General features: G+C 49.4%; 1 long non-coding RNA gene and 1 pseudogene across 1 annotated transcript; both read left to right on the forward strand.

The window, feature by feature from the left end:
- The first annotated feature begins 398 nt into the window (after positions 1-398).
- LOC111531071 lies at positions 399-5,442 on the forward strand (annotated as a pseudogene).
- A 154-nt stretch (positions 5,443-5,596) lies between these two features.
- Positions 5,597-6,560, forward strand: LOC111531074. The gene is made up of 5 exons (XR_003307463.1): positions 5,597-5,794; positions 5,894-5,947; positions 6,135-6,188; positions 6,378-6,431; positions 6,514-6,560. It is a non-coding gene; the product is annotated as an uncharacterized LOC111531074 (long non-coding RNA).
- Positions 6,561-10,050: the final 3,490 nt, after the last annotated feature.

The raw sequence follows: 10,050 nt of genomic DNA on the forward strand, positions 1-10,050 counted from the left end.
AACTGTGTATGTCTCGCTGCAGGTGTCAAAATATGTGAAAGGAAGAAGACTTAGGAGAGATCTGAATTCCAGCTGTCCTGCAACTCCATATCAGCTTCCCGTCTCAATTCATGCGCTCTCTACTGCCATGACTGATGGAATTGCTGACCCTTCAAGTTCTCTTCTTATCTACACACTTCCCTCCTCCTGCACACTGTTTAGCATCGTCACACACTTCTCCAGTCTCCTCTCTTCCCAGTCTCACCCCTTCCCAGTTCCCAGAGCTGAGCTGTCCTGCTGTGGAGTTCTTAGCAGCCCTGTATGACAAGTACAAGTTATGCTCCCTAGTGATAAAATACCTCCTACTTATTCTCTCCTGAGGGCATGTCCTTTCCCCTGACCCTAATGGGCTCTCCCAGGTGCACCCCTGGTGGATGTGCTCCTGGGCCTGAGGTACCCCCTTCTTCCTGATTGTGTCTGGAGGGCAGGAGGTATCTGTCCACGTACCGAGCATCTCAACCTGCCCAGCTCAGCACGCCCAACCTCTAGCTTTTCCCAGGCATGGTGACATTGTCGGGGAGGTCAAAGGGTGGGATCTGGGATCAGACACCAGGAAGGAAGGAGTTGTGACTCCGTTTGTCTCTCACTCTGTATGTATCTCCCTTGGGTATCAGGAGGCTTTCCCAAAGATTTCTCTCTGCTTACTGTTGTCCAGACCTCCCCTGGTCTCTAAGCTCCCCTCCTGACTCTCAACAGTGCCCAGGGAATCTGACAGCCATACTGGAGCTGGACTGACCAATCTGCTTCTTGTCTGAGGACCAGACTGGATGACCTCAACCTCCTGCTCAGCCAGTCTTGCGAAGCCTCAGCTTAGCAGTTGGCAAGTACATCTATTTGCTCCTCTGCTCCACCTGGTCCACACTTTTGGGAGAAAGTACCCCACAACCTCTACTCCCTAAACTGCAAAACCCTGTCTCTTTTTTTTTTTTTTTTTTTTTGCCACATTGCACCTACCCACTGCCCAAACCTGTCACTTCTAGTCCATTGTATGGGCTTTAGTGTCCATACCTCTCTGCATGTGGTGCTAGCCTGTACTTTGAGCAAGCTGCTTAACATTTCTGACTCTCAGTTTCTGCATCTCTCAGCAAAAGGGACAGGAAATAGAATCAGCACAATCAAGTGAGAAAGTGATGGCATGGTGCCTGGTGCACTGTAAGCGCTCAATAAATGGCAGCCATTGTGATTACTGCCTTCATCATCATTGTCTTCCACTCTCATCAACTGCTCTCCAATCCTGTTGATTCCCCTGCTTTAGTCAGTCACTTGAACCTCTCACCCCATGAGCAGGTGGCACCATGTGGCTATGGCTGTGAAGGGCGAGTCTGTCACTCTCATTGTTAACTCCAAGAAGTGAGTCACCTGGCCTCTCCCGCGAAGTGCTCAAGGAGTGTTGGAAACCCGTGAAAAGATAAACTTTGGTGTCTATATCCTGGAAGAAGAAGTCTTTGAGGTAACCACAGCAATCATAGACAGGAGTGATTTCTGGTCCCCTATCTTGTGCCCACTCGCCTTCTTGCACCAGTACTTCATCTTCCTATTCCCTAAGCCTTTAGTTTTTTCTGGTGAATTTTTTTTTCTATTTCCTCTCTTTAGGGCTAATGTTCTCTGCAGGAGAACTAGATGCCCACTTATGTGGCCAGACAGTCCACCGCCATGTGTTCGGTCCTTCTGTCTTCATTAGTTCCCTCATCCGTTCATCCCTTCAATCCATCTCTCTCCTCACCCACCCATTCATTCATTCTCTCACCAGCCCAACTATGCACACATCCACCACCCACTCCCCCATCCATTCACTCATCTATACATCACACACCCACATACTCATGCATGAAGGCTTATATCCACCTGCCCATCCTTCCCCTGCTTAACCACTCTCTCCTTCATTAAACCCATCTGTGTATCTATGCTTTCATCCACCTATCCTCTTCATCTCGTCTTCCGTCTGCTCACTCATCTGTGCATTCACCCACCCCATCTACCCATGCATGTGAGAATGCATGTATCCATCAGCCACCCATGTATCCATTATCCTTCCAATAACTAAACCACCCTCTCCTTCAGTGTACTCACCCACCCATCTACTCACCCACTCACTTCCCATCCCACTATTCATTCACCCACATATTCAATTCCACCCATCTAATTATTCATTCATCTGCTTCCATATACTCTGTACCTCCCATTTATCTACCTGCCAATCCTTGCATGCATAATTCCCTTTGCAGAAGTCCTGTTTTACCTGTTTTGTGCCTTTCTTTTCACTCTTGGTCATGGTAACCATGTTATTGTTGAAGGTTCACTGTCTGGATCCTCTTTTCTTGGCTACTTCCTGTCTGTACAGCCACTTCCTGTTTGTCCAGCTTGTTTTGTGACCATCTTGGCCATGTTTAATTTTCCTTGGCTCTGTCATCATTTTTGCTTCTAAGTGTTTGTCATTTTGTTCTGTGTCTTTTAGTTGTTCTTATATCTTCCAGTGTTCCCTGTCAGCGAGACTGCTTCCTGTCTACTCCAATCCATCTTCTGCCTGCCTTGCAGTTTTGGCTGCCTCCTCTACCCTGCTGCCTCATCCCACACCTCCCCTCTCTTGTCTCCCCTGATCCTTTGCTGCCTTTCCCTTATGTTACGGTCTGGGTATTTGTGGTTGATAAGGAATTTGGGAGAGTTTTGAAATGGATCATTGCTGTTTTGTCAGGATGAAGGTGGAGAGGGGCATTCTGAAGATCTTTGTTTGAGGGAGTTGGGGTGGTGGTGAATATCTCCCATTCTGCCTGGGTTTATCTTGGCTCTGGCCTTAGATTTTGGAAGAGGTATCTGAGTGTAGGTGTGCAAAGGAAGGAACTGGTGGGCTTGGAGTGTACATGAGGGCCAGAGGAAGGCAAAGCATCCTTGCTGGGAGATGAACTGTGGGAGATACTACAGGGGGCTGCTTCGAAGTTTATAAAAATAAGCCCAAGAACCATGTTTTTCCAAAGTCCAGTGCTGAGGCGTGAGTTTGGGATTTCAGTGGGGACTGCCCTCCAAATTTAGTCAGAGTGTCGATGCTTAACCTCTGGGCAGTTTTTAAACTTGTGATCCCTTTGAAATTCCAAATAAAATTCTGTGTATAATGGCATATACTTTTTCTTTCCTGGAGAAAGACTCACAGCTTTGATCAGATCCTCCTATGGGTTCATGTCCTTCTTCTCCCCCAAATAAAAATGTAGCCACAATCTTAGAGAAATTCTTATTTGATGGGTTGGGTTAAGGGTACATAGTTTCTTAAGGTTCTAGGGATTCCTGGAGTCAGAACGGGATGGAGTCCTCTAGAAGCGGGTTGGGGAAGGGTAGGGGTTTGAAACCACTGAAAGGGTCTGGAGACCTTCCTGAAAGAGGCTTTCAGGGAGATGGAGAGGGTGTGTTGGCTTAAGGTGCTAGGGAGTGGGGTCAGGGAACCCAGAGGTCTTCTTGGCAGGCCTGGGAGCTGTGTGAACAGAGGGTTTTAGGGGAGGGCAGTGGGGCTTGCGGGTAGGGGTGAAGTGGTCTCGAGAGTACCTAAGAATAAAAGTTGGAGTAAGGCTGAGGGCAGGACTGGTATCCTCGCTCCTTACAGGTCCCACAGGGTGTTACATGTGTGTCTCCCTCAGGCTGCCTATGAACCCCGGGAACTGAGGGGAGAGAATGGAGAGCCTGTGGTGCTGGAAGCTGTAAGTCATGCTGGTCACAGAGGTAAGGTGGTGGAAGAAAGAGAAGCAAGTGGGGTTGAGTGTGCTGGCCCTGTCACCTCTGACCTTTGACTCCACAAGGTAGGCTTATGGAGGTGCATCCTGGCCCAGAAGGCCCTGTGGTGAGTCTAGCAGTGACCTGGTGGCCATTGTATTGTCAGAGACCCTTTCTACATGTTATCTGAGCCTTCATCACATATGCCCACGCCTCTCCTCAGAACTCTGGAGCATCCTTCCAATCAACGTTTCCCAGATTCCCATCTTTCATACAGACCACCCCTCAGTCACAGACCCACAGACCTCTCTTCTGTCTAAACGCCCACACCTGACCTCATACTCATCAATCCCTTGTTTCTCAGGGATTGATTGGTTCCCTTGACATCCAGGGTAACCCATGCCCAATTGGAGACCCTGGAGAGAGGATAAGGGGGTGTCCTGTGTGTCAGTTGGGGAGGGAATGCAGAGGAGCCACTGGTACCCAACTGGGCTGCCATGCCCAGTAATTCCTTGTTAGCTGACTGACTGATAAAAGAGAGGATGGTTGTGCTTCCCAGCACCCAGAAAAGCAGGCAAACTCTGGTTTGGGAGGGGAGTAATCTGTTTCTCTCCCTCAATTTTCCCCATGGGGGTGCAAAGCTCAGGAAAGATCTAGAGGAGTCTACACTTATTCTGTTGAAGAGGATATTGAAAAATCTTGCTACGATCTTGACGTCCCCCTATCTGTCACCACATCTTTTGCATTCTCTCCCCACTCCAGTGCCCCCATGGCCGAGCAGGACTCCCTGAATTAGCTGGGGCTCCTGGCCCTTATGGCACATTCCCCATGCTCCCAGTGAATTTTCTTCTGGGTTTTGGAATGGGCTGATGGTGAGGACAGGGAATTGTGTTGTGTCACCAAGAAGAAGAAGGTCAGGAAAGCTATGGAGAAGTCTCTAAAGATCATCAACCAAAAGTTAGTCTTTGGGGTTGAGGAGATGAGGCCTCTTTAGATGACCTAGAACCAAACATGGATCTTCCAGAACCAAATGGATCATCTAGAACCGGGCAGAACATCCTATATTTCAGGGATTCTTAGAACCAAAGGAGAGTCTTTTTGGAGGCAGGGGCTAGAAAGCAGGGAGGAAGGTAGAAGTTGAATTTCTGGAATCCTCTAAGTGGTTATCTGGAAGCCATGGGAAATGCTGGATGGGACAGAAGGTGGGGGAAGGAGCAGAAATGCTCAAGGAAGCCTCTGGCTTGGAGGGTCTCATGGCTTTCCTGGAAGAGAACCTGGACCTTCTCTCCTTGCCCTCAGTTCTGGCTTGCCAGTGGTGGGGATGACAAGGGCCCTGTGGTGGTGGCCCAGGAGGCTCAGGCCCAGGCAATCCTGCAGCAGGTGAGGGTGAGTGGGGTTGTGCATCTTTGTGTAGGAGGGCTATGCTGGGAAAGGGAAGGCTCTGCAAGGGTTGGTTGGAGGGTGAGGCAGGGGAAACCTGGATTGGTTTGGAGTTTATAGGGAGGTTGGGGAGAATCCAGGGCAGTGGACTAGCATCAGTAGAGGGAGGGTGAATTTGGAGGGTGCTGTAGCTGAAAGTTCCCACTGCTTCTCCCTCAGCTCTGCTGTCCCCCTGCTGCCCTAGCTCCCCCTGCTGCCCTGGCTGGCACTCGGTGGGCCCCTTGGCCCCATGGGATACACAGGGTGCCTTGGACCCTTGGTGAGTGAACGGGGTGCTCAGGTGGAGAATGCTTTATTTGTGTGTGGGGTGTGGATAGTTCTGGAAAGGGGCTTCTTTTGGGGAACACCCTGAGGTCACTGTTGGGTGTGTCCTTCATCATGGCTGTCTTCTCTTTTGTCTCCCACGGAGAGACCTTGGAGCCCTGGCCTCAAAAGAGAGTCTGGAGACCTAGGACCTCAAGTGACCACCCTCCTCCACTGTGCCCCTATATCTGTTCCCCAGCTCAGTCTCCCCTACTCCCCTACCTATGCCTCCTAACCCCACCCCATGTCTCCTCTCACCGGGGACCCAGAGGACCTCAGGGCCTAACAGGCCCTGCTGGCGAAGGCTGGTTGAAGGGTAAGTACTCCAGAGGTGGATGGGTGTTGTTGGGATACGGGACCTGCAGTGTGGAGGACTGTGCCCCTGCTTGCTCTGATACTTCCCTTACACTTCTAGGGCCAGGCAGGCGCTAATGGAGCTTGAGAAATGCCTGGACAACCTGTAGTGAAGGTAATAGGCTTGGGCCCCTCTCTGAGGTCTGTAGCCTACAGCTCACCCTGGGACTCATTTGTTGCCTGGAGATGACCTAGTTCCCCATGCTCTCCCAGGATCAGCCCCTCCCCACTCAGGGTGCAATAGTGGGGGGTGGGCTTGGATAGGGCTGTGTCCTCACTCTCGCTGCCCCTCCTCCTTCTAGGGTGATCGAGGTGTTGATGGACACCCAGGGCTCCCTGGAGAGAAGGGATATATGGTGAGTACAGTAGGAGTTGGGTATTGTGATTGGGGTGGATCTTCTGTGGGAGAGAGGGGAGTTGTGGAAGGGAGGCTGGAGGCTTGGCAGGAGCTCAGTGGATGTAATGGGTCGGCTAAGTGCAGAGGGTCAGTGTCTGCCTGTGTTGGGGGCTCTGAAGCCCCTCTTATCAGTTTAATCATTTTGCAGGGTGATACTGGTGCCCAGGGTCTTCTTGGGCAGCCCGGTGAGGATGGAGAGAGGGTTAGTGTAGTGGCAAATGTAGGGGCTGGGTGCAGGGGAGGTCTAGAAGGCACGGCAGCTTCACCATGTCCTCTTCCTCCAGGGAGATGATGGGGAGATTGGGCCTCGAGGGCTGCCTGGAGAGTCGGTGAGTGTCCAAGGGCTGGTGCTGGGGGAGGGGGCTCTGGGGAAGCCAGGAGGGGGACATGGGCACTAAAGCGACACATTTTTATCCATTCATTCTGTGTTCTCTCCTCATGCTGAATGCAGAAAACTCGAGGTCTCGTTGGCCCCAAAGGCCCACCTGGCATTCCTAGACCCATGGAGGCCACTCCCTGGCTTTTGACCCTGACATGACCCTTTGACCTGTCCAACTCTCCCCCTTTCTAGTTGGCTTCCTCCTTTCTCTTCCCTCTCCTCACCTTTCTCCTCCCCATGAACTCCCACTCTCTGGCCCCATCCTGCCCTGCTTCAACCTTCATCCTCACATTCCCTGGGAGGGCCATGTGGTGCAGTGCCCCAAGGGATCTGAGTGTAGGGGCCAAGGGATCTGAGTGTAGGGGAAAAATACTCAAGAAAGACAAAATGAAACCCCAGGAACCCCCATGTAGAAAAGAGTTAAGATGTCTGTCCTAACATGACTGCTATGCTTTGAAAGACCTGCTTACAATAATCTCCCTGCCTGGCATCTGGGAACTTGGATTTCAGGAGGGTTCCCACCATTCCCAGAACTGATAAGAATGCTTCATTCATTTTAATGTTAATGCTGTCAGTTGTGCCTGAGTTTCAAGAGGGAGAAGGTATAGAAATGGGTGTCTGCTCCCCCAGCTTCTCATCATTGCTTGAACTAGTTTTTCAGGTGGTTTTTTGTTTGTTTTAATTCCCTTTGGCCAAGATGGGGATCCATTTGGCTGGGGTGGGGGGCTTAGAATTGTATTTATTTATTTATTTATTTATTTATTTAAGCTTAGAGTCCCCCTTTTTCTCAAGGTATGCCAGTGGCAGTATTGATTGTCAAGCTTTTAATTTGTCCCATATCGATGCCAGGGTGGTGTGTTACCTGCCCCACGTCTGTAATGTCCCTTGTTGAAACTCCTATGGCCATGGGACTTTAAGTTAAAAGACTTAAAGGCAATTAAACATTGTGGGTCGGACGGGGAATGGAGGTGGGTAGGCACTCATTAACCTTAAAATCCCTTTTAAGAAACATGAGAGCCAAAAAACAAAGCTAAGAGGCAAGGTTACAATATTGATTTATTTATAAATTCTATGCACTGAGCTACTGTAATCTTGGCTTATGGCAATTAGTTACATAAAACACAAGCGTTTTGTTCAGCTGTTGAGGCATCTATGTGCCTGTCCTTGATTTGGAGGGTTGGAATTAATCTTAGCCCTCAAGACAAAGCTTTACAATCTAACTTGATACCCTGTGGGCTTGGAGGGATTGAATAATTTCAGATTTTGGAGGTGAACATAAGGAATTAACAGTGTCTTAAACAAAAAGGTCATGAGCCTTACCTAGTTCTAAGAACGAGGGAAAAGGAAGCCTATAGGTAGCCAAACATTTAAATTAATCTTAATGTTTATGAATACAGGCCTGTCCTTGTGTCTCATGAAAGGAGTTTACTTTGATTGTCACCTTTGCCCAGGTCTAAAGATGAGGCTTTGGCTAACAGGTTTGGTATCAGATACTGGCAGGATTCAGTGCCTTCTTGAGATGAGATATGTGTCCCCAAGTGTCAAAGCCCTGTACCTTAATAGCACAAGGATTAATTAATAGCACTTGATAAGAACCTATTTCAAGGGGCTGGAGGTGGTGATACTGGAGTCCACGGTCTGACTGGAAGCTGTAAAAGGATTCTAAAACCTTAGAGTGATTACTTTTATAACTTTCATAAGCCCAACAGTAAGACTAAGCCAGAGACTTAATTTAGGATGTAATTCAGAGGTCAACTGTGAAAGATGTTAAAGACTCTCTTTCTATCTCTCTCTCTCAATCTATCTATCTATATACATATACATGTATATATTTATTCATTCATTTTTTGAGATGGAGTTTCACTCTTGTTGCCCAGACTGAAGTGCAGTGAACAGATACTAGCTCACTGCAGCCTCTCTCTCCCAGGTTCAAATAATTCTCCTGCCTCAACCTCCTGAGTAACTGGGATTACAGGTGCCCATCACCATGCCTGGCTACTTTTTGTATTTGTAGTACAGTTGGGGTTTCACCATGTTGGCCCCGTTAGTCTTCAGCCCCTGACTTCAGGAGACCCACCTGTCTGTCCTCTCAAAGTGTGAGATTACAGGTGTGAGCCACAGCGCCTGGCCTAAGACTCAAAATATTTGATCAAAACAGAAGCACAGGTCATTGTAAAATAATAGTTATTCATTTAACCAAGAGGGATCATGAAAAAGAGTTTAAAGGCAATACAGATGGTTACATGGATGTAAAAACCTTAACTCTTATAAATTTTATTTTTCTCATAACCAAAAACTTAATAAAAATGACATAAATTTGTCATAAAAATGACAAATTTTTATTTGCCATCCCTGTTCTGCTCAACCATGTCTGACTCCACTTCTGGTTGGGCTGGTGGGTTTCCCTAACCTGCTTTTTCACCCAAGACTCATTTCTGTTGTTCCTGAAGAGTGGTTTGAATTTTTTCTTTTGAAAACAACTGGCTTGAGGGGCAGAGCAAGATGGCCGAATAGGAACAGCGTCAGTCTCCATCTCCCAGCGCGAGCGACACAGAAGACCGGCGATTTCTGCATTTTCAACTGAGGTACTGGGGTCATCTCACTCGGGAGTGCCGGACAATCGGTGCTGGTCAGCTGCTGCAGCCCGACCAGCGAGAGCTGAAGCAGGGCGAGGCATCGCCTCACCTGGGAAGCGCGAGGGGGAAGGGAGTCCCTTTTCCTAGCCAGGGGAACTGAGACACACAACACCTGGAAAATCGGGTAACTCCCACCCCAATACTGCGCTGTAACACCGGCACACCGGAGATTGTATCCCACACCTGGCCGGGAGGGTCCCACGCCCACGGAGCCTCTCTCCTTGCTAACACAGCAGTCTGCGGCAATCTAACCGCAAGGCAGCAGCGAGGCTGGGGGAGGGGCGCCCGCCATCGCTGAGGCTTAAGTAGGTAACTAAAGCCGCTGGGAAGCTGGAACTGGGTGGAGCTCACAGCAGCTCAAGGAAACCTGCCTGTCTCTGTAGACTGCGCCTCTGGGGACAGGGCTCAGCTAAAGGAGTAGAAGCCTGTGAAACGCGAACGACTGTGTCTGACAGCTTTGAAGAGAGCAGGGGATCTCCCAACACGGAGGTTGAGATCTGAGAAGGGGCAGTCTGCCTGCTCAAGTGAGTCACTGACCCCTGAGTAGCCTAACTGGGAGACATCCCCCACTAGGGGCAGTCTGACACCCCACACCTCACAGGGTGGAGTACACCCCTGAGAGGAAGCTTCCAAAGCAAGAATCAGACAGGTGCACTCGCTGTTCAGCAATATTCTATCTTCTGCAACCTCTGCTGCTGATACCCAGGCAAACAGGGTCTGGAGTGGACCTCAAGCAATCTCCAACAGACCTATAGCTGAGGGTCCTGACAGTCAGAAGGAAACCTATCAAACAGGAAGGACACCTA

The sequence above is a fragment of the Piliocolobus tephrosceles genome, unplaced genomic scaffold, assembly GCF_002776525.5.
Source record: "Piliocolobus tephrosceles isolate RC106 unplaced genomic scaffold, ASM277652v3 unscaffolded_9537, whole genome shotgun sequence".
Taxonomy (NCBI): domain Eukaryota; kingdom Metazoa; phylum Chordata; class Mammalia; order Primates; family Cercopithecidae; genus Piliocolobus; species Piliocolobus tephrosceles.